The 25283-nt window shown below is 43.2% G+C and overlaps 1 long non-coding RNA gene across 1 annotated transcript in view; it reads right to left on the reverse strand.

The window, feature by feature from the left end:
- The window catches only part of LOC126092217 (uncharacterized), a 761555-nt gene that overhangs the window by 439121 nt on the left and 297151 nt on the right, over window positions 1–25283 (reverse strand). The window contains exon 2 of the long non-coding RNA XR_007521311.1: window positions 25144–25212. This is a non-coding gene — a long non-coding RNA (uncharacterized LOC126092217). The remainder of the gene's footprint in view (window positions 1–25143; window positions 25213–25283) is intronic.

A 25283-nucleotide genomic window follows, 5' to 3' on the forward strand; every position in this document is an offset into this window, starting at 1 on the left:
AGTTTGCAACGTAACAGAGACGCGAAAAAGTCTCACGCTAAAACTTGCGGCTGGGGGTGGCCCTTTTTGTGTTATCGTAAGATCTATACTGTTCTTCTGGAGGGCTCTAGCTTTTAACATGGACTAGGGGGTGGTCATAGCGGTTAGCTGGCGACGTGGGTGTCCGTCCCTTATCGCCTTCTAGCTTAACATGGTTCTGCTCTCGGCTTGTGTTCTCGTTTCTCCCCTCGGAACTGCGTCTGTCTCACGGTGGGAAGGTATGACATGCATTTAGGCATTCTTGTGTTAGTCTGTGGTATTCCATTTGCTCACTCGTTACTCGTATTACTTTGGTTAATTTAATGTCACGATTTATTCGGAGCTATGTGACATACTACTGGATTTGCTTATCACGTCAGGGTTTTCATGGAAGGTGTTGGATTTGCCTGACACCTTACAACGCCATCCAAGCTCTGTTTGACTCAATGCCCGGGCGTATCAAGGCCGTTATTACAGTCAGAGGAGGTTGTACTGGGTACTGATTTCTCAGGATCTATGCACCCAAATGGCATGAAAATGTAATCACATGTCAGTTCTAGTATAATAAATTTATCCAATGAATACCGGTTTATCATCTGCATTTCTTCTTGGTGCAGCAATTTTATTGGCCAGTAGTGAAGGTTATTAGCACTGGGACTATGGGCACGCACACTTCTAGCCCGCCTTCCTCTCAAGCCATAGCATCGACGTGCTCGGTGCCGTCAGATGATCACTTGGAAGATGGAATGGCGCGCAGCGGCTTTCAGTGTTGACAGCTGATTCTGCCTGCCGTAATGGCCGTTTGCTCGTACGACTGAGATCTGGTGAGCACAGTTTCGTATAGTGTATTCGTCCAAGACACGCTGGTTCCACCCCAGGCCTTATCGTATGGTGTGCGATAAGCTACGACGCTCGTTCACCTTTGTTGCTTCTGGAGAGGACGCTAACCAGCGCTCGGTAGAATGTTGTTAAACCCGTTCTTTTGGCGTTCCTCCAGCAGAAAGATGATGTGTTATTCCAACACGATATAGCTCACCCACACACAGCCAGTGAAACCCAATGTGCTCTCCAAGACCAGCAGCAACGTCCTTTGCGAGCACGATATCCGGACTTGTTTCCAAACGATCATGCGTGGAATATGATGCGATGAGAAGTGACCCTCGCGAATCGTCAACCAACATCTCTTACACAACTACGCGAAAAGGTCGAGCAAGCGTGGCATGACGCGTCCTAGACCGAGCATTCACCATCTGTACCATCCACTGGATGCCATAGTCAGCGCCTGCCCTGCCGCCCGTGGAGGCAGTATTAATACGAGTGTTTTAGCATGAGTCGATACCTATTAGCTCAAAACCACTCGCCGGCCGAGGTGGCCGAGCGGTTCTAGGCGCTTCAGTCTGGAACCGCGCGACCGCTACGGTCGCAGGTTCGAATCATGCCTCGGGCACGAATGTGTGTGATGTCCTTAGGTTAGTAAGGTTTAAGTAGTTCTAAGTTCTAGGGGACTGATGACCTCAGCTGTTAAGCCCCATAAGGCTCAGAGCCATTTGAACCATTTTTTATTTTTTTCAATACCAGTTGTGCTGTAAGTTGGCTGTTTAGGTTTCTATGTTGGTAACGCCACGTAGCGCTCTGTATGAAAATCACTGACTGTGCTGTGTATAGTCTGTGGCTTTTTTGCATTGTTGGAATATTCGGTATTGTATGTATTGTTGGGCAGTTGGATGTGAACAGCGCATAGCATTGCACAGCTGGAGGTGAGCCGCCAGCAGTGGCAGATGTGGGGGGAGAGATGGCAGAATTTTGAGAGCGGACGATCTGAAAGTGTGTCCTTCAGAAAGAGTAAATTTGTAATACTGTATATCATGTACTAATATATATATGGTTAGCACACTGGACTCGCATTCGGGAGGACGACGGTTCAATCCCGTCTCCAGCCATCCTGATTTAGGTTTTCCGTGATTTCCCTAAATCGTTTCAGGTAAATGCCGGGATGGTTCCTTCGAAAGGGCACGGCCGATTTCCTTCCCAATCCTTCCCTAACCCGAGCTTGCGCTCCGTCTCTAATGACCTCGTTGTCGATGGGACGTTAAACACTAACCACCACCACCACCACCACGTTTGAATATTATTAAGGTAAATAAATTGTTTGTTCACTAGCAAAATCTTTCATTTGCTAAATATGCCTATCAGTAGTTATGGCCTTCAGTAGCTAGAATCTTTTATTTGGCTGGCAGTATTGGCGGTCTTTGTATTGCAGTAGTTCGAGTAACGAAGATTTTCGTGAATTAAGTGATTCATGAACGTTATAGGTTATTGTGAGTCAGGGCCATTCTTTTGTAGGGATTATTGAAAGTCAGATTACGCTGCGCTAAAAATATTGTGTGTCAATTTAGTGTTGATCAGAATAAGTAAAGAGAGAAATGTCTGAGTACGTTCAGTTCTGCTCAGCCGTTTGAAAATCAAATAACGTAAGAGGTTTATCAGCGCAGTAATTCACTAATTTTTCTAAGGGGACGTTACAGTGCTATTCATCCATATGTGTAGTCACTCTACGTACTACAACGCGCTGTTGCAACAATAAATCTTGAGTCAACTGGAAACCTTTAAAACGGTGCACTATTTTATCCGACAGGGTGTTTTGCAATTTCGTTAACTTATGCCGTAAGTGAGTGTTTGTACAATGCCTGTATGTCTGCTAGCCCCTTAATTGCTTTCGGTGTTGTAAGCGCAAAACTCGCTATTGTCTCTATATTGGTGTATTTCATTTGCGGAACTCTATGCGATGGAGTGGGGCAATCGCGCCCTGGCGCCGCACGATAAGGGATGACCGACTTGGGCGCACAACTTGCGCCGCAGCTGGATTTCGCGTATGGCCGGTATGTTCCTTTCTAATCCGGTAAATTGTGGACAACATTTCCATTAAAACGAGATGATCAGTGGGCCGTAACTCTAATGCGAGTGTAGCGTCGCATGCCTCACGTGAAATATGCAAATGACTATCAAACAGGAATTAATAAACGAGCCAGCTACGGTTCCGGCGCTTATCCGCACAGCACACAATGCACGTTAAACAATAATTATATTCACAAAATACTAAGCGTGTACAGAGCTGTGGCGTTACGTCATACTGGCCGCTATCGTCATACCTCCTCTAAATTATACACTCGTTCCACTGCTGTTACATTCCCAATAAAATAAAGGCGACCAACCAAATCTCAAAGTAGATTTCCTATACACAGGGTTATTACAAATGACTGAAGCGATTTCACAGCTCTACAATAACTTTATTATTTGAGATATTTTCACAATGCTTTGCACACACATACAAAACCTCAAAAAGTTTTTTTAGGCATTCACAAATGTTCGATATGTGCCCCTTTAGTGATTCGGCAGACATCAAGCCGATAATCAAGTTCCTCCCACACTGGGCGCAGCATGTCCCCATCAATGAGTTCGAAAGCATCGTTGATGCGAGCTCGCAGTTCTGGCACGTTTCTTGGTAGGGGAGGTTTAAACACTGAATCTTTCACATAACCCCACAGAAAGAAATCGCATGGAGTTAAGTCAGGAGAGCGTGGACGCCATGACATGAATTGCTGATCATGATCTCCACCACGACCGATCCATCGCTTTTCCAATCTCCTGTTTAAGAAATGCCGAACATCATGATGGAAGTACGGTGGAACACCATCCTGTTGAAAGATGAAGTCGACTCTGTCGGTCTCCAGTTGTGGCATGAGCCAATTTTCCAGCATGTCCAGATACACGTGTCCTGTAACGTTTTTTTCGCAGAAGAAAAAGGGGCCATAAACTTTAAACCGTGAGATTGCACAAAACACGTTAACTTTTGGTTAATTGCGAATTTGCTGCACGTATGCGTGAGGATTCTCTAGGGCCCAGATTCACACATTGTGTCTGTTCTCTTCACCATTAAAAAAATGTTGCTTCATCACTGAAAACAAGTTTCGCATTGAACGCATCCTCTTCCATGAGCTGTTGCAACCGCGCCGAAAATTCAAAGCGTTTGACTTTGTCATCGGGTGTCAGGGCTTGTAGCAATTGTAAACGGTAAGGCTTCTGCTTTAGCCTTTTCCGTAAGATTTTCCAAACCGTCGGCTGTGGTACGTTTACTCCCTGCTTGCTTTATTCGTCGACTTCCGCGGGCTACGCGTGAAACTTGCCCGCACGCGTTCAACCGTTTCTTCGCTCACTGCAGGCCGACCCGTTGATTTCCCCTTACAGAGGCATCCAGAAGCTTTAAACTGCGCATACCATCGCCGAATGGATTTAGAAGTTGGTGGATCTTTGTTGAACTTCGTCCTGAAGTGTCGTTGCACTGTTATGACTGACTGATGTCAGTGCATTTCAAGCACGACATACGCTTTCTCGGCTCCTGTCGCCATTTTGTCTCACTGCGCTCTCGAGCGCTCTGGCGGTACAAACCTGAAGTGCGGCTTCAGCCAAACAAAACTTTATGAGTTTTATAACGTATCTGTAGTGTGTCGTGACCATATGTCGATGAATGGAGCTACAGTGAATTTATGAAATCGCTTCAATCATTTGTAATAGCCCTGTACATATACACTCCTGGAAATTGAAATAAGAACACCGTGAATTCATTGTCCCAGAAAGGGGAAACTTTATTGACACATTCCTGGGGTCAGATACATCACATGATCACACTGACAGAACCACAGGCACATAGACACAGGCAACAGAGCATGCACAATGTCGGCACTAGTACAGTGTACATCCACCTTTCGCAGCAATGCAGGCTGCTATTCTCCCATGGAGACGATCGTAGAGATGCTGGATGTAGTCCTGTGGAACGGCTTGCCATGCCATTTCCACCTGGCGCCTCAGTTGGACCAGCGTTCGTGCTGGACGTGCAGACCGCGTGAGACGACGCTTCATCCAGTCCCAAACGTGCTCAATGGGGGACAGATCCGGAGATCTTGCTGGCCAGGGTAGTTGACTTACCCCTTCTAGAGCACGTTGGGTGGCACGGGATATATGCGGACGTGCATTGTCCTGTTGGAACAGCAAGTTCCCTTGCCGGTCTAGGAATGGTAGAACGATGGGTTCGATGACGGTTTGGATGTACCGTGCACTATTCAGTGTCCCCTCGACGGTCACCAGTGGTGTACGGCCAGTGTAGGAGATCGCTCCCCACACCATGATGCCGGGTGTTGGCCCTGTGTGCCTCGGTCGTATGCAGTCCTGATTGTGGCGCTCACCTGCACGGCGCCAAACACGCATACGACCATCATTGGCACCAAGGCAGAAGCGACTCTCATCGCTGAAGACGACGCGTCTCCATTCGTCCCTCCATTCACGCCTGTCGTGGCACCACTGGAGGCGGGCTCCACGATGTTGGGGCGTGAGCGGAAGACGGCCTAACGGTGTGCGGGACCGTAGCCCAGCTTCATGGAGACGGTTGCGAATGGTCCTCGCCGATACCCCAGGAGCAACAGTGTCCGTAATTTGCTGGGAAGTGGCGGTGCGGTCCCCTACGGCACTGCGTAGGATCCTACGGTCTTGGCGTGCATCCGTGCGTCGCTGCGGTCCGGTCCCAGGTCGACGGGCACGTGCACCTTCCGCCGATCACTGGCGACAACATCGATGTACTGTGGAGACCCCACGCCCCACGTGTTGAGCAATTCGGCGGTACGTCCACCCGGCCTCCCGCATGCACACTATACGCCCTCGCTCAAAGTCCGTCAACTGCACATACGGTTCACGTCCACGCTGTCGCGGCATGCTACCAGTGTTAAAGACTGCGATGGAGCTCCGTATGCCACGGCAAACTGGCTGACACTGACGGCGGCGGTGCACAAATGCTGCGCAGCTAGCGCCATTCGACGGCCAACACTGCGGTTCCTGGTGTGTCCGCTGTGCCGTGCGTGTGATCATTGCTTGTACAGCCCTCTCGCAGTGTCCGGAGCAAGTATGGTGGGTCTGACACACCGGTGTCAATGTGTTCTTTTTTCCATTTCCAGGAGTGTATGTTGCAAATGTTTTGTTCCGTGTCTCAAATTATCTCCTTTGAGAGCTCACCCTGGTCTACAGCTGCAGTTCTAAAATAATACACGCTGGTTCAAAACAATTCACCCTCTTTAGATGCAGGTACTGCGTGAGTGATGTTAGAAACTTGGGGTGAATTTGAATTAAATTTCGAAAATAAAAGCTTAACTCTGTTTTAGTTGTAAATTGTCGACTGAAATGGATGACGATAGGGATCTTCGCGGTGCAGCTAGCACGTCTCGCTCGTTCATTATCCACTGTGCTTCCTGTTGAGATGGCGGTACCGTAGTGACAAACGGCTTTTGGAGTTCTCCTTTCCAGCAGGTGCAATGCGGTTAAAATGGTGCGACGTAATGTTCGTTGTGAGTGCGTCACTGCATCTCCAACAGCTTTAAGGGCGCGTACGTATCTCGTACTGCAACACAGGCCTTCACTGTCGCCCAATTTTGCAGGGTGTTTCGCCCGATTTTGCAGGGTGTTAATCCCCCTCCCCCACGCGGCCTCCAGAAACAGTGAGTGAAACGCTACACCGTACAGCAACACGAGTGAATGCTGAATCTCCAGACCCGATCACGAAAGTTCCGGAGTGCGGGACGAATTTGACTATCTTGCGGATTTTTATTGTGCGTCCGATGGAAGATCATGGCTCAGAGGTGAAAAATATATTACAACTTTGATCCTAAGCGCAACTGGAAAGTCTTCCCCAAGGTTGTTTGTGCGTTCATGTTAAAGGTATACCCCATGTGATCAAAAGTGTGCGGAAACCTACTACTGGACATTACTAGAGAGTGTTATTACCCTTCGTCTTTATGAGGGCTTCAGCTGTGTATGCTGTTCCCGAAGTTAGTTGCAATAATATAGTAATTCTCTCTTGAATGAATGTCTACTGTACTGGACGATTGTGCAGATAAAATAAATGGAAAAGAACCAAGAATATTATGCATGTTTGTGAACTTAACTGCAGGATGTTTCCCAACAAAAATCTTGAAGATTCCTTGAAAATAATAATAGTTATTATTATTTGTATCTCCAGCAATGGAGATTCGCTGGAGGAAGAAGCCTCCTGAATTTCAGCGATGTCGATCCCGGGACTCCACAGCTGCGGCTATCGACGATTTAATATTGATGGTTCTGCACAATCTCAAAGAAAAACGGGAGGGGAATTAAAATGACAGCAGATCCTTCATCGTTGTAGCGAGAATAAAGCCACGTCCGTGCTATTGAAGGTCGCTCGTCGCTGGTGTTGATCCGTGTTATTACAACTTCGATGCAGGCTCTTGAAATTATTTTAGCCACAGGATGTAACTCTTGCTGGTAAAACTTAAACATACATGATGTCCAATGTGAAGTGTCGGGTTTTTGCAAGAATGAATTACCTTCTTCTGTATCGTTGTTTTTGACGATGATTACATTCGCCGTTTATTCCTCAAGATGAGCTGTTCCGAATTACAGTGGTTTCTAATCGTTCCATCTATTCTATATAGACACTAAAGTCACAATTCTTATTTGCTATGGCGGACTATCCCTTTCATACAACAATATATATCCCCCCCCCCTCTCTCTCTCTCCCCTTCTCTCTCTCTCTCTTTCTCTCTCTCCCCTAGGAAGACAACACAATGCAAAAAGAAATTAGAAATTACATCCAAGTCGGCTAACAAAGCCAGAGATACAACGAACAACAGTCTCTTTTTAGCATCGCTGCTGCCACTAGAAGCCACTGTATCTTTGAGTGTCTTACTGCCTCAGCATCACAGTTAGACCGCGAAAGACGGGCGATGCCGTATTATAAAATGCCATATATGATAAAAAAAACACAAACAAGACATTAATATGAATGTACAGGCGTTATTCGTCCGCCTCGATCGGACATAAATAAAATAATCGTGCCTTATGTATCAAATCATGTGTGAAATTTCCATTTGGACACACAAACAAAGAACATTTTCCAGCGCGTTGACATACCACTTTCGCACACACTTCGTAAGACAGAGAATACAATGAAATGTTTAATTCTCTCGACGTGATACTACAGGTTGATGTTGTAACTCTTCCCAGAGATGTTAAACTGGATTCAGATCGGGACTATGGGCCAGGTATTCCTTTTCATGAGTGTTACAGTCCACTAACATTGCCTCAATTATGCTGTATTAATGACAAACTGCACTGCAATTCTGATACAACCATAGTCTCCGAACTGCCCTTCTACGGTACGCAGTTCACACTGTTGTAAAACATGTCCATATCCTTCCACATTAAGCGTTTTCGTAGGAATAAGAAGAAGACGAAAATCACCTCCATACCGCAACACTACACCCTCTGTATTTCACTTTTGGCACTACAGTTGATGATAAGTAACGTTCACGAAGCATTCGCCAAACCCAAACCCATCGTCTGATTGCCACGGGATACAGCGTGATCCAACACCCCAAATAATTCGTTCCCGTCATCCATTGTCCAGTGGCATTGCCCTTTTCCCCACCTCCAGCGTCGCTTAGCATTGATAACAGAAATGACTGGCTTGCAAGCTGTTCAGTCTTTGTACATCATTCTTTTTAACTCCCTGGGAACACTCGTTGTACCCGCTGCAGTGATGGTAGCCCCTTGGAACTTCCTGCTGATTTCATGCTATTTTAGAACCACTCTCAGCAATCCTCGATGGGCTCTTTTTGTCAGTACATGACGTCTGCCTGGTATTAGTTTATCTTTGATTGTTTCTATGCATCTCTACTTCAAAATCACATTACTAATAATGGGCGTGGACGACTTCAGAAGGACTGAAATGTCCCTGCCGGATTTTTTATTCAGGTGACGTCCAAAGATTAGCCCACGTTCGATGTTCGTAAGCTCTTCTGACTGAATCATTCTGCCGTTATTGCTTCTCCCCTGACAACACAATACTTCCAGAGTCCGTTCATTCCAGCGGGTCGGCCTCTCGTGAGTAGGTAATGCAGTACTTATTTTTACAGTTCTCTACACAGATGAAGTCAAATGCCGGGATGGTTGCTTCGACAATGATATGACCGCCTCCTTCATATATTATTTATCAAATCTTATACCCCGTCCTCATCGGCAGGACGCCTACCCTAACTTTCTTCACTTCCCTCTTGCAACTCACACTCTCAGATTGTAATCCTCCTGATGTGGTATCTAACACTGGGATCTTCACGTGCATGCACAGTGTGGCGATGACGAAACGCACTGAATTTCTTTGGATAATCTTTGACTCCTATGCATCCCAGATATTCGAGCAATATTCAACAACCATAATTTTACCCTAGTTTAGGGCCACAGTTATTTAATACTAGGTAAACGAAAATGCCACCATTTGAATATTACAGATTGGTTATTGTGTTACAGAATCATGATTTTGGTCTTTCACCATTTTCAAGTACTCCAGTGTTGGGGATAATCAGACTTCTTTCAAAGAAGTCATTGTCAAAATATACTTGGTTATATAATGTTAACTGGAATACTCTCTTTCAAATTCTGAAGGTGGCAGGTGTAAAATACAAGGAGCGAAAGGCTATTTACAGTTTGTACAGAAACCAGACGGCAGTTATAAGAGTCGAGGGGCATGAAAGGGAAGCAGTGGTTGGGAAAGGAGTAAGACAGGGTTGTAGCCTCTCCCCGATGTTATTCAATCTGTATATTGAGCAAGCAGTAAAGGAAACAAAAGAAAAATTCGGAGTAGGTATTAGAATTCATGGAGAAGAAATAAAAACTTTGAGGTTCGCCGATGACATTGTAATTCTGTCAGAGACAGCAAAGGACTTGGAAGAGCAGTTGAACGGAATGGACAGTGTCTTGAAAGGAGGATATAAGATGAACATCAACAAAAGCAAAACGAGGATAATGGAATGTAGTCGAATTAAGTCGGGTGATGCTGAGGGAATTAGATAAGGAAATTTGACACTTAAAGTAGTAAAGGAGTTTTGCTATTTAGGGAGTAAAATAACCGATGATGGTCGAAGTAGAGAGGATATAAAATGTAGACTGGCAATGGCAAGGAAAGCGTTTCTCAAGAAGAGGAATTTGTTAACATCGAGTATAGATTTAAGTGTCAGGAAGTCGTTTCTGAAAGTTTTTGTACGGAGTGTAGCCATGTATGGAAGTGAAACATGGACGATAACTAGTTTGGACAAGAAGAGAATAGAAGCTTTCGAAATGTGGTGCTACAGAAGAATGCTGAAGATAAGGTGGGTAGATCACGTAACTAATGAGGAGGTATTGAGTAGGATTGGGGAGAAGAGAAGTTTGTGGCACAACTTGACTAGAAGAAGGGTTCGGTTGGTAGGACATGTTTTGAGGCATCAAGGGATCACAAATTTAGCATTGGAGGGCAGTGTGGAGGGTAAAACTCGTAGAGGGAGACCAAGAGATGAATACACTAAGCAGATTCAGAAGGATGTAGGTTGCAGTAGATACTGGGAGATGAAGAAGCTTGCACAGGATAGAGTAGCATGGAGAGCTGCATCAAACCAGTCTCAGGACTGAAGACCACAACAACAACATATAATGCAGGTGTTCTCGCTTTTATACTGTGACACTTGCATTATGTAACCAAGTTTAATGTACACTTACGGAAAGGACCGTAACACCAAAAAGTAAATAATGTACAGTAATGAATTTTCGAGGGTACATGTGTCTAGGTAACATATGTAAGAGATTCAAACTGCAAGATTACAGGTTGATGCAAACGCGAGAGAAGGCATTGCAAATGTGAAATTGTGCTATATTAATAATTGGTGTAACCGCCAGAATGTTGAATGTAAGCATGCAAACGTGCATAGATTGTGTTGCACAGGTGCAGGATAACAGTTTGTGGGATTGAGTTCAAGGCCTCTGGCACTTGATCGATCAATACAGGGACGGAAGTGATATATATATTTTTTGTAGACTTTTCTCCTTATGATCAGTTTTCTAGTAATGAAAGTTTCTTTGCTCAGTAATGTTATTTACGAAGTGTGACTGCGGAATGTTTCACGTGTAAGCATTGATTAATAGAACTAGAGTTATTTACGGTCCACTATTTACGATCTATGTGAATGTTATGTGGTTATTATGATGATGATATAACAGATATAATACGTTGAAGGTATTTGTGATTATTGATAATGATGATGATGAGTATGAAGATAATGATGATAATACGACATGAAGATGCAGTGGTTACAAATTATGTTGTACTGTGAGATGTGGGTAGGTAATGGCTAGGGAATATGTTAGGGACCCTCTTTCTCTTGAAGTCCAATTTTTTCTTTGCATGGTTATATTTCATTAGATGGCATGTAGTAAAAGGTAGGCGAGGAACAGTTATATGTTTAGCAGCGCAACAGAGATCTGAAATGGTAACACCAATATGGTAAAAGGTAACACAATTGTTATTTCTTCTATATGTAAATTTTTTGGATCATTAAGTGCAACTTGCATGACACACATTGCTGACAGATTTACGTTCTATGTTTTGTGACAATTTTTTGGGGGTTAGCTGCATATGACAATCGAGAGCTTTGTCCTGCTGTAGTGTGTGCTTTTTTCTTTTGTAACTAACTGCATATCCTTTTGTCTTCATGGCAGATTACGACAGACATGATGATATACGGGGTGATTACAATTAAAGTTAAACTTTCAAACCGCTGTAGAAATAACAACATTCTACATCTACATCTACATCTATACTCCGCGAGCCACCTTACGGTGTGTGGCGGAGGATACTTATTGTACCACTATCTGATCCCCCCTTCCCTGTTCCATTCACGAATTGTGCGTGGGAAGAACGACTGCTTGTAAGTCTCCGTATTTGCTCTAATTTCTCGGATCTTTTCGTTGTGATCATTACGCGAGATATATGTGGGCGGTAGTAATATGTTGCCCATCTCTTCCCGGAATGTGCTCTCTCGTAATTTCGATAATAAACCTCTCCGTATTGCGTAACGCCTTTCTTGAAGTGTCCGCCACTGGAGCTTGTTCAGCATCTCCGTAACGCTCTTGCGCTGACTAAATGTCCCCATGACGAATCGCGCTGCTTTTCGCTGGATCATGTCTATCTCTTCTATTAATCCAACCTGGTAAGGGTCCCATACTGATGAGCAATACTCAAGAATCGGACGAACAAGCGTTTTGTAAGCTACTTCTTTCGTCGATGAGTCACATTTTCTTAGAATTCTTCCTATGAATCTCAACCTGGCGCCTGCTTTTCCCACTATTTGTTTTATGTGATCATTCCACTTCAGATCGCTCCGGATAGTAACTCCTAAGTATTTTACGGTCGTTACCGCTTCCAATGATTTACCACCTATGGCATAATCGTACTGGAATGGATTTCTGCCCCTATGTATGCGCATTATATTACATTTATCTACGTTTAGGGAAAGCTGCCAGCTGTCGCACCATGCATTAATCCTCTGCAGGTCTTCCTGGAGTACGTACGAGTCTTCTGATGCTGCTACTTTCTTGTAGACAACCGTGTCATCTGCAAATAGCCTCACGGAGCTACCGATGTTGTCAACTAAGTCATTTATGTATATTGTAAACAATAAAGGTCCTATCACGCTTCCTTGCGGTACTCCCGAAATTACCTCTACATCTGCAGATTTTGAACCGTTAAGAATGACATGTTGTGTTCTTTCTTCTAGGAAATCCTGAATCCAATCACAAACCTGGTCCGATATTCCGTAAGCTCGTATTTTTTTCACTAAACGTAAGTGCGGAACCGTATCAAATGCCTTCCTGAAGTCCAGGAATACGGCATCAATCTGCTCGCCAGTGTCTACGGCACTGTGAATTTCTTGGGCAAATAGGGCGAGCTGAGTTTCACATGATCTCTGTTTGCGGAATCCATGTTGGTTATGATGAAGGAGATTTGTATTATCTAAGAACGTCATAATACGAGAACACAAAACATGTTCCATTATTCTACAACAGATTGACATAAGCGAAATAGGCCTATAATTATTCGCATCTGATTTATGACCCTTCTTGAAAATGGGAACGACCTGCGCTTTCTTCCAGTCGCTAGGTACTTTACGTTCTTCCAGCGATCTACGATAAATTGCTGATAGAAAGGGGGCAAGTTCTTTAGCATAATCACTGTAGAATCTTAAGGGTATCTCGTCTGGTCCGGATGCTTTTCCGCTACTAAGTGATAGCAGTTGTTTTTAATTCCGATATCGTTTATTTCAATATTTTCCATTTTGGCGTCCGTGCGACGGCTGAAGTCAGGGACCGTGTTACGATTTTCCGCAGTGAAACAGTTTCGGAACACTGAATTCAGTATTTCTGCCTTTCTTCGGTCGTCCTCTGTTTCGGTGCCATCGTGGTCAACGAGTGACTGAATAGGGGATTTAGATCCGCTTACCGATTTTACATATGACCAAAACTTTTTAGGGTTCTTGTTTAGATTGTTTGCCAATGTTTTATGTTCGAATTCGTTGAATGCTTCTCTCATTGCTCTCTTTACGCTCTTTTTCGCTTCGTTCAGCTTTTCCTTATCAGCTATGATTCGACTACTCTTAAACCTATGATGAAGCTTTCTTTGTTTCCGTAGTACCTTTCGTACATGATTGTTATACCACGGTGGATCTTTCCCCTCGCTTTGGACCTTAGTCGGTACGAACTTATCTAAGGCGTACTGGACGATGTTTCTGAATTTTTTCCATTTTTGTTCTACATCCTCTTCCTCAGAAATGAACGTTTGATGGTGGTCACTCAGATATTCTGCGATTTGTGCCCTATCACTCTTGTTAAGCAAATATATTTTCCTTCCTTTCTTGGCATTTCTTATTACACTTGTAGTCATTGATGCAACCACTGACTTATGATCACTGATACCCTCTTCTACATTCACGGAGTCGAAAAGTTCCGGTCTATTTGTTGCTATGAGGTCTAAAACGTTAGCTTCACGAGTTGGTTCTCTAACTATCTGCTCGAAGTAATTCTCGGACAAGGCAGTCAGGATAATGTCACAAGAGTCTCTGTCCCTGGCTCCAGTTCTGATTGTGTAACTATCCCATTCTATACCTGGTAGATTGAAGTCTCCCCCTATTACAATAGTATGATCACGAAACTTCTTCACGACGTTCTGCAGGTTCTCTCTGAGGCGCTCAACTACTACGGTTGCTGATGCAGGTGGTCTATAGAAGCATCCGACTATCATATCTGACCCACCTTTGATACTTAGCTTAACCCAGATTATTTCACATTCGCATTCGCTAATAACTTCACTGGATATCATTGAATTCTTTACTGCTATAAATACTCCTCCACCATTGGCGTTTATCCTATCCTTGCGGTATATATTCCATTCTGTGTCTAGGATTTCGTTACTGTTCACTTCCGGTTTTAACCAACTTTCCGTTCCTAATACTATATGCGCACTATTTCCTTCAATAAGAGATACTAATTCAGGAACCTTGCCCTGGATACTCCTGCAGTTTACCAATATTACGTTAACTTTTCCTGTTTTTGGTCTCTTAGGACGGACGTTCTTTATCAACGATGATAATGTCCTCTCTGGTAAGCCGTCAGGTATTTTATCGTTTCGCCCAAGGGGGGGTCCCTCTAACCTAAAAAACCCCCGTGTGCACGCCACACGTACTCTGCTACCCTAGTAGCTGCTTCCGGTGTGTAGTGCACGCCTGACCTGTCTAGGGGGGCCCTACAGTTCTCCATCCAATAACGGAGGTCGATGAATTTGCAACCATTATAGTCGCAGAGTCGTCTGAGCCTCTGGTTTAGACCCTCCACACGGCTCCAAACCAGAGGACCGCGATCGACTCTGGGCACTATGCTGCAGATATTAAGCTCAGCTTGCACTCCGCGTGCGATGATGGTTGTCTTCACCAAATCAGCCAGCCGCCGGAAGGAACCAAGGATGGCCTCAGAACCCAAGCGGCAGGCGTCATTCGTTCCGACATGTGCTACTATCTGCAGCCGGTCACACCCAGTGCGTTCAATAGCTGCCGGAAGGGCCTCCTCCACATTACGGACGAGACCCCCCGGCAAGCACACCGAGTGCACACTGGCATTCTTCCCCGACCTACCCGCTATTTTCCTGAGGGGCTCCATAACCCGCCTAACGTTGGAGCTCCCTATAACTAATAGGCCCGCCCTCTGTGACTGTCGGGACCTTGCCGGAGAATCGGCCACTGGCCCAACAGGCGAGGCATCCTGTGGTGGCTCGGAAACGATGTCATCACCACTAGGAAGCACCCCGTACCTGTTGGAAAGGGGTAAGGCAGCTGCCACGCGGCCAGATCCCACCTTCGCCTTTCGGCCAGGCACGCGCGAGCCCACCACTGTCCGCCATTCACCCTGGAGTGATGGCTGACCGGTAAGAATAACGTCAAATTGCAAAGGAAATTTATCGGTGAAACGGGAAAACGTATGGCAGAAGAAAAATAAATAGTTACAAAATGTAGCAATAGATGCTGCTGTAAGCATCACAATTTAATAATGTTCGACTAAAAACGGCAAATGAATCAAACAACAATGCTTAAGGTCCGCCATTCACCCTGGAGTGATGGCTGACCGGTCAGAATAACGTTAAATTGCAAAGGAAATTTATCGGTGAAACGGGAAAACGTATGGCAGAAGAAAAATAAATAGTTACAAAATGTAGCAATAGATGCTGCTGTAAGCATCACAATTTAATAATGTTCGACTAAAAACGGCAAATGAATCAAATAACAATGCTTAAGGTGCATGTTCGACGTTAAACAAACTGTGCTACTCAGTATGCATAGATGTGCAAATGTGATACTGTTAGTTACGTAAGCCTATCCACCACGGCAAGGTCCTATCACATCGGATGGAAAAATTCGGTTTTTAATTCTCCTTGGGCCAAAAACCGCATAAAAGCAGCAATCACATCGGTTTTTAATTGTCCTGAGGCCAAAAACCGCATAAAAAGCATCAATCAAAGTCAAATCGGATTATTAATTTCCATGTGACTTGCGCAAAACATGGTTCAATATATTGTCCACCGTTTTGTGCAACAAGTTGAAATCGATAAATAGCATGTTCCACAACTGATTGAAGTGTTTCCGAGGTCGCGTTCAGAATGTGTTGCGCAATGCGTGCCTTCAATGCAGCTAAGTTAGCAATCGGAACATTGAACACATCATCTTCCAGTTAGCCCCACAGCCAGAATTCACGCGGGTTAAGATCAGGTGATCGGGACGGCCAGGCTGTACGGAAATTGCGGCTGATAATTCTAGCATTACGAAAATGGCGCTTCAGCAGCTGCTTAACTGGATTTGCAATGTGCGGACGTGCGTCATCTTGCATAAAAATGATACCATCCAAATATCCACACTGTTGGAGAGCTGGAATGACGTGGTTGCGCAAAAGACACTCATAGCGCTTACCAGTGACGGTACAAGTAACAGGACCGGAAGCACCTGTCTCTTCGAAAAAATATGACCCTATGTTAAATGACGCCGTAAACCTTTTCGGGATGAAGGGCTACTGGTTGATTTGCGTATGCATTTTCCGTTGCTCATATTCGGCAGTTCTGTGTATTGACATATCCTGCCAGATGGAAGTGGGCTTCGGCTGTCCACAAAAACTTTCACGCCAGTCATTGTCCACTTCCATGCGAGCAAGAGATTCTAAAGCAAAGGTCTACCTTACTGGCAGGTCAACAGGAAGCAATTCGTGCACATGGCTAATTTTGAAGGGATAGCAAAGAAGGATGTTTCGTAGGATTTTACGCACCATGCTCAAGGGTATGTCCAGTGTTCGGGCAATTCTCCGTGTACTACGCGTTGGCACACCACCACTCGTCTCCTCCTGCGTTGCTGTGGCCACTGCTTCCACTGACGTCAAATCAATTCGTTTCCTCCCTCTACCAGGTTGCACACAAAAAGAACCCGTCTTTTAGAATTTCCTAATCATTTTCTCCAGACTCACGGCAGTCATCGGACCAACACCTTTTTTCAAACCATTCTCTGTCTGGAACTTCTGCAAAGTAACGTGTGCACAGACATCATTTTTGCAACACAGCTTTACAAGCAGAGTGCGATCCTGCCTTGAGACAGTCATGGCGAACGTCGCAGACGCCAAAGGAGGAAAAGCCGTGTACCCGGCGTGTTTATAACAACTTCAATGGGTCGTGCGCGTGACAGGTGTCTTCAAAAAATGTTGTGAAATCTTATGGGACTTAACTGCTAAGGTCATCAGTCCCTAAGCTTACACACTACTTAACGTAAATTATCCTAAGGACAAATACACACACCCATGCCCGAGGGAGGACTCGAACCTCCGCCGAGACCAGCGGCACAGTCCGTGACTGCAGCGCCCTAGACCGCTAGGCTAATCCCTTGCGGCGACAGGTTATTTCATTTACGTATTCTGACACATACGGCTCCATCTATTAGTCAATTTGCACACTATTTTTTTCTTCTGCTATACGGTTTCGCTCTTCCCCGATAATATTCCGTTGTAATTTGACGTTATTCTGACAAGTGGTGTTATATCTACAACGTTTTGAAACTTTAAGTTTAATTATAATCGCCCTGTACATATGTATTAAAACGAATTTGGCTACTATGTGTACATTCCAGCTTATAGTTGTCCAGCAGATATAGTTGTACATACTATGCATCGTTGAATGGCAAGTTCTTATGACACTAAGCATAAGTGCAAAACATGAAGGAGTTGTTGGTTCTGAGCACTATGGGACTTAACATCTATAGTCATCAGTCCCCTAGAACTACTTGAACCTAACTAACCTAAGGACATCTCACAACACCAAGTCATCACGAGGCAGAAAAAATCCCTGACCCAGCTGAGAATCGAACCCAGGAACCCGGGCATGAAGGAGTGGACCTTTAATCAAAATATTGGTGTATTTGGTGATAAAACGAGTATTTTAATGAAAGTTGGACAATTTTACACATTGAATATGCGGTCAACAGCCCAGAAGAATTTTATTGACAGGAACAACAGCCATGGAAACCTACGCTTATGCTAACATTTAATCCATAATGTTTTCTTTGTTTTGCATTTGAGCACTTACTAATTAATTGTCTTGCCACGGCTCAGGTTAGGATTGTGAAAGGTGTATAATTTTGTTGCATAATGTGACTCTTGCTTAACATAGTATTTGCCTTTTGTGAACTCATCCATTACACAATCATTGGTGCATGAATAAACTTTTGACGCCAGTATCTTAATGGCATTTTGGAATGACACTGGTATCTAGCATTTCTGTTGTGATGTACTTGGCTTCAGTTTCTGCATCGCTTTTAAGATAAAACTTTTGTTTGTCTTAGACGAAGAATGTGTTCTCCATTTTGTTTACTGTTTTACCATAATGATTTTGCTGTAAATGTGTAGGATAAGGTACTTCGCTGCACTGCCATTCTGACGAAATATTTGGCTGTTTATATGTGCAGGGTAATGAATTTGGCTGCACTGCTTTCCTGATGAACTATGTATGTATGTATACTGCGGCGCTTATAGTTTTATGTGAGTTCACTTAGGATAAGTATTTACTATTAGAGGCTATAAATGAGGTAAATGCCATGACATAGCAGAATTATCAAAAATTGGGTATAGGAAGAGAGTAAGTTGAAAATGTAACACATGCATCTATAAATGAGAAAAAATGTGATTATATTGTGTAAATGTGATTATAGAAAGACTAAATAATGATTATATTATGTGGCTATGATAATGTGATAATGAAATGCAGCACATTGAAATGGTTGTTTTGGCAGGTAAGTAAACATGAGCGGTATTATGATGTGAATATTATGTTTTTGGTAGGCAAAATTAGATAAAGGATATTATGAGAGAAGTCTGAGGTTTCAGAGAACATACGATATGCATACAGTACAGAAGATAGAAGGCTGATCAGTACACCAGAGTCGTACATAACATTAGGGTAGGACATAAAGCAGACTGACTGAGACTTTGAATCTGAAGTAACTTAATTCCCTTTCCCTTTGCATGAACCATCATACATCTATTTGTCATTTATTTCTGGTCTATGCACCTTCTTCCTCTCATGCTGTGTGTATGTTTTTCATGTATGTATTTTTATTACCACTTTTCCTAAGTTTGTAATATTAATTGTTAGTTTCATAATATTAGATCTGTTACTGTGTGCACATTAGATTTTCTTGTACACTGTCATGGAAATTTGTCGCCATTAGAAGATAATGATACTTTGTTAGTTGCTCCTCTTGATAACTTCACTTAGTATCTGGCACAAGCTATTACGTAATTATTTCTGTATGTGAATGTTTTCTGATCACACTGAGTACTGTGATCTATAAATACTCACTCTTGTATATAAGCTTCATCTTACATTTTCATGCAATGATCTTGTACTGTTTCAGATATTTGCTAGGAATCAAATCATTTCTTAGTGACATAATATTACAAGTGCGATTCACATAGTCACATAGCCTATTTGTGAAGTACATCACAAATTCAGTGAAGCTACCATGGACTGAAATAAGTTTTGCACACACTTAAAGGAAATAGTCAGTGCATCTTCTAGATATCAATGAAAAGCTGTTTCCCTGAATCTGCTCATAACAGACTTCAACTGGACATATGAGTTGTCAGCGGAAAACCACTTACCTAGGCCTGCTCATGTTTGATTCCACATTAGCTGGCACTCTTCAGAGTGTAGTCAGTGACAGACATTCAATTCCTTTACTGGCTGCCCCTGAGCCTGAGACAGTCTTCATTTTTGTTAGAACTCTTCACCTGCCAGGGCCAATACTACAGGGTCAGCGACCTCATCGGTGGCCATACTTAAAGAAATTTGTCAATATTGTGCTAGCAGCGGTCCTTTTCTTAGCCACAAGATTAATGACAAAACACCTTAACACTATCTTTGTTGGTGCTAAGTTAGACAACATTTTACTTTTAGTTGTATTAACATAGTAGCCTCAAGATTAATGATATGAGACATTACATTTTAAGTGATACAACATTTACCTACAATCTACAGAACTCATCTAATAGTATTGTGCTTATTACCTGTGCAAAGACAATGTTGATATGTAAAATTCAAATCAGAACATCCTTTTGTACATTTTGTAACCTGGATTCTAAAGCCTGTAATATTATTTGTAACTGTAACTTATTGCACTAACTTCTTTGTAATTTTTTTGTAAAAATTCCATCCTCCTTGCATCACCACAGGCAAGACAATTACTACAAATATTGTTCTTGGGTGGGAGTGGGGGGGAGGACAGGAGATAATGTAAGGTTCCTATATGTTTTCTGCTATTGTAAATAATTCACCTTTACTGTATTGCAAAAAGATGACTGAGAAAACTGTGGGTGTAGTCAGTAAGATCCCTGATCCTGTATTTAGTTTTATCTATGATTGACTTGCTACTCAAGTTGTTCAACGCTGGAAATTTCTTACTTAAGTTATAGTAGCTTGCAGTTGAGTTTTTCAAAGAATGAGATCTGTTTTTTGTGTAATTGGGAGGAACTATCTAGAATACTTTATTCATCATCTTTTCTTGAGGCCTTATTCCATCTGCAATGCGGGGTTGGCTTTGTTACTATTGATTTGGCAGTGTTAGTTGCAGAGAGTGGCTGTATGATCTACCTGCCGCTACCATGAACCCCTCCAGGATGGAATGAGTGGACCCATCTGTCCGCATCTAGGGTAAGCCATGGAATAGTGTGAACATGTTTCTGTAACTGAGGCGGAATGTGGGGGCCAGCCCAGTATTCACGTAGAGGAATACACATCCAAGTGTATTAGTGCTCTCGACTACTGGCAGGTATCTAGAATACTTTGTTATGGAGATAAAAACGGTGATCTATAATATATACTGATGAAGATATTGGAGGAATTTTAAAAGTATGTTTGTAATTTTTGTAATCAGAGAATTTGTGTAATTGTTATAGTCGTCTTACATTGTATCTTTTGTCAATGATATTGGAGGAATTTTAAAAGTATGTTTGTAATTTTTGTAATCAGAGAATTTTGTAATTGTTATAGTCGTCTTACATTGTATCTTTTGTCAATGATTTCTCAAAAACCATTTTTTGAAGAAAAACCCACAGACACGATTCATAGTAAAATTTTGAATTTTTATCGTGTGTGCATAAAATTTTAAACTTTTATCGTGTGTGCATTTCACCTCGCACAACACAAAGCAGCAGATTGTTCCTGTTAAAAGAAATTTAGAGTACATGATTTATTTTTATTTGGAAATTTTTCGTTAATTTCCTATGGGACCAAACTGCTGAGGTCATCGGTCCCTGGGCTTACACACTACTTAATCAAACTTAAACTAACTTATGCTAAAGATAACACACACAACCATGCTCGATGGACTCGAACCTCTGATGGGGAGAGCCTCGCGAACCATGGCAAGGCGCCACTGACCACGCGGTGACCATGCGCGGCGATTTGTTTTTAGTTGCTGCATCTGCTTATTTGTAATTGATTTCGAGAACGTCAGTGCTCCTAACACAATACCAGCATGCTGATCAAGAAGTGCGTCACTTTTATTTCGGGGTAGATCTCACCTTGCGTTCCTGAGCAAAGAGTGTGTAGTGAGGATTGTGAGGTGTCGTGCTAGAATGAAGCTCAGTGTACAGTGTTGGTAATTTCATTCAGCTGTTTTCTTCCTAATAGAGGAATAATTAATTTTTGTGAATTTTCCTAGTCTGACATTGCTCTTCATATTACGTGTCGTTTACAATGTGCTTCGGCACTGAGTTTCAGTCATTAAGTTTTCACTGAGCACGAATTTAGTTTCCTTTGGCATTTAACTTCATGAAGAGCATAATTTGAAGCAAAGACAATGAATCTTTTGTGGTGTCACCGCCAGACACCACACTTGGTAGCTGGTAGCCTTTAAATCGGCCGCGGTCCGTTAGTATACGTCGGACCCGCGTGTCGCCACTATCAGTGATTGCAGACCGAGCGCCGCCACACGGCAGGTCTAGAGAGACTTCCTAGCACTCGCCCCAGTGGTACAACCGACTTTGCTAGCGATGGTTCACTGTCTACATACGCTCTCATTTGCCGAGACGATAGTTAGCATAGCCTTCAGCTATGTCATTTGCTACGACCTAGCAAGGCGCCATATTCAGTTACTATTCTGAACAGATGATGTTGTGAATCATGTACCGTCAAGAGCGACGTTCATCATTAATGGATTAAAGTTAAGTATCAAAGTAATTACATCCGCTTTCTGAATTCCAATACCTTGTCATGGTCCAGACCTCACGTCAGTATAGTTCTTCCCTCCTCACGCCAGCCTGCGTGAGCTAACACGCGTGCATTTCGGCCTCCACTAGTAACACGGTGTTGGCTCTTCTGCCAACACAACATCTTCATTTCAAATTTTGCACTTCATGAAGTTTGAAGTTCACGACGCTGTTCACATGGGCAACACAGGGTCAACCAACAGTCAGTGTTGCTCAGCAGTTAAATACGTTATCTACAGTACATGTTACATGTTTCGAGATCAAAGCATTGAGTTTTATCGTAGTCAGATAATATTTTATAGAAAGCTTACACGGTTAATGCTGGTTATGGATGATGCAGGAGTTGACGTTCGATGATGACTCCCATATACGATCGATTGGAAACAGATTTGGTTATCGAGCAGGCAAAGGCAACATGTCGACACTCTGTAGAGCAGGTTGGGTTACAACAGCGGTATGTAGGCGAGCGTTATCCTTTTGAAAACACACCCTCGAACGCCGTTCATGAATGCCAGCACAAAAGGTAAGATCACCAGACTGATTCACAAATTTGTAGCCATGGAGCTTAGGGTAACCAAGAGACCACTCCTGGTGTCACACGAAATCGCGCCCTAAACCATGACTCTAGGTGTAGGTCCAGTGTGTCTAGCAGGCAGATAGATTGGTCGCAAGCCCACATCTGGCCTCTTTCTAACCAGCACACGGCCATCACTGGACACCGAGGCGGAACGTTATTTCATCAAAAAACACAACAGACCTCCGCCCTGCCATCCAGTGAGTGAAACCACTACATTCGCAATTGGTGGCGGTTTAGGGTCAGTGGAATTCACGCTACAGGAGCTTTCCTTGATCAGTTCTTTGCGTCACTGTGATGTCAACTGCTGCTCATATTGTTGCTGCACATGCAGTACGATGCACCAGAGCTATACTTCGACCACGACGGTTTTCCCTTTCGGTAGTGCCACGTGCCCGTCTAGAGCGTGGTCTTGTCGTGATTGCATATTCTCGTGACCACCACTGACAGCAGTCACTTACAGTGGCTACATTCTGCCAAGTCCTTCTGCACTATCGCAGAAGAAACAGGCAACTCCTCGTAGCGTTACTACACGGCCTCGTCCAAACTCAGTGAGGTGTTGTTAATGTCGTCATTGTCACTTTAAAGGCATTCCTGTGTAACATCAACTAACCACTTCCAGTCTCAAAGATAACTAACGCTCATGACCGTTACAGCGCGTATTAAAAGCAAACCTGATATTCATACTCATAGATGCGCTACTAGCGCCACCCTTATGCGACTCGCGAGAAGTCTGAATAGACATCGTCTTTAAGATGCAGAAACGCGCCTACCTACTGTCGTTTATTTCGTGCTACTCCATCTTGATGTTGCGATCTTTTTCTCCATAAGTGTCTTTCAACAGTCACTTCGTTTGTAGAGGTCTGAACGTGCTTCATATTGTAGTACTCGAAAATGGACAAAGATGGAAATCACGACTGTCAGTACAGTAAACAATCTATTACGTCAACCGGCGGAACACTGATTTGAAATTTAAAAAAAAGAAAATCAATTATCAGTCGAACGAAGTTCATGAAAGTTTTGTCCCTTTGTGGGCGTTACATACACTTTTTTGAGTCTTGTAATAACTCTTAATTTGGCATCCCCATTCCATACTACTAATGTTGACATTCAAATCATTATATTTCTGGATATTTATCTCTAATAACTTTTCCCAGTAACCAAAAAGTGTAATCCAAAAATCATGGGACAGCTACACACTGCTGGCCACTGAAATCGCAGCACCAGGAAGCACAGCCAATAGCTAATTTTTGCTTACTGGGCCTTTATACTATAGCAAGAAAACACAGATTAGTTCGGCAAACTGATTATGTATAGGTTACCAAATTTAGAAATTTAGTACACAGGGCTGCTACCTCCGACTGCAACAACGGTTCAATCCTGGGTGTGTACAGTTTCGAGCTGATACAGGTATGTCATTTCATTCTGTCCCATCACTGTGTCAGAGTTCATCAGTCGTACTGAATCAGTGTGTGGCATTCTGTGGGCAACCCATGACCAGATATTTTGAAATGGTGAAAGATACAGAGAACCGTCTGGCCTCTGTATCGGGCTGGATTAGAACAGCATCATAAACAAGTGGTTTTGCATTATTTTCTTGAAATGTAAAAACACAAAGACATGAAGGTAGTCCTCAGATCCACGTCCCAACTAGTCAGAAATGTGACAGCCATAGTCCAGATTACTGAATGTACAGGCCAGAAGTGGTCGTGTTATCTAACAACAACCACTCCATACCATCACACCAGGTGGAGGGTATGTAATACAATGACAAATGTGATCTGTCCATGGTCATCACCCCAGAGTCTCCACATATGAATACATCTAGCTTTATACAAAACAGCGACTCATCTGAAAAGGAAATGTGGAGCCATGTCCAGTGTTGATGATGCACACGCCACAGTAGGCTGCTGAAAATCCTTTTTTAAACAACCTTTAGCCATAACCATCAGTTAATTAATCATGATGCAAATAAAGCTCAAACCATGCAAATGAATGAGCAATATTTGCAATAGTGGCGGCTTGTACACTGAGTATTTCTTTATTGTTTTGTCAGCAGAACATATTCATACATAAAATATTGTCTTGTGAGAGACTAAATCCCATTCTTACATAGTAAATGGATTTGTCACTGAAAAGAAGTTTCTGGTATTTCAGCGGACATTTTTCATTGTATAATCATGTACTGTATCTAATACCGATACAAATAATATATAAGATCAGCACTATATCACACCTCAGATGTGAAATAAGGATTTGCTACATTCTGAGCCAGGCACATGCTATAAATCAATGAAATTAATGTCAGCATGTTATGTTCTTACCTTAATACACAACAGGCGCCTTCTCGTCCAAAAACCGCCCACTTCTTGCCTGATGTCTGAAGGAACGGACTGTGGACAGAGAAATCCAATGATTACATCATTTTATCCTCTTCCTATACTTTTAAACATGAATTAATATT

Source organism: Schistocerca cancellata, chromosome 7 (assembly GCF_023864275.1).
Source record: "Schistocerca cancellata isolate TAMUIC-IGC-003103 chromosome 7, iqSchCanc2.1, whole genome shotgun sequence".
NCBI lineage: Eukaryota > Metazoa > Arthropoda > Insecta > Orthoptera > Acrididae > Schistocerca > Schistocerca cancellata.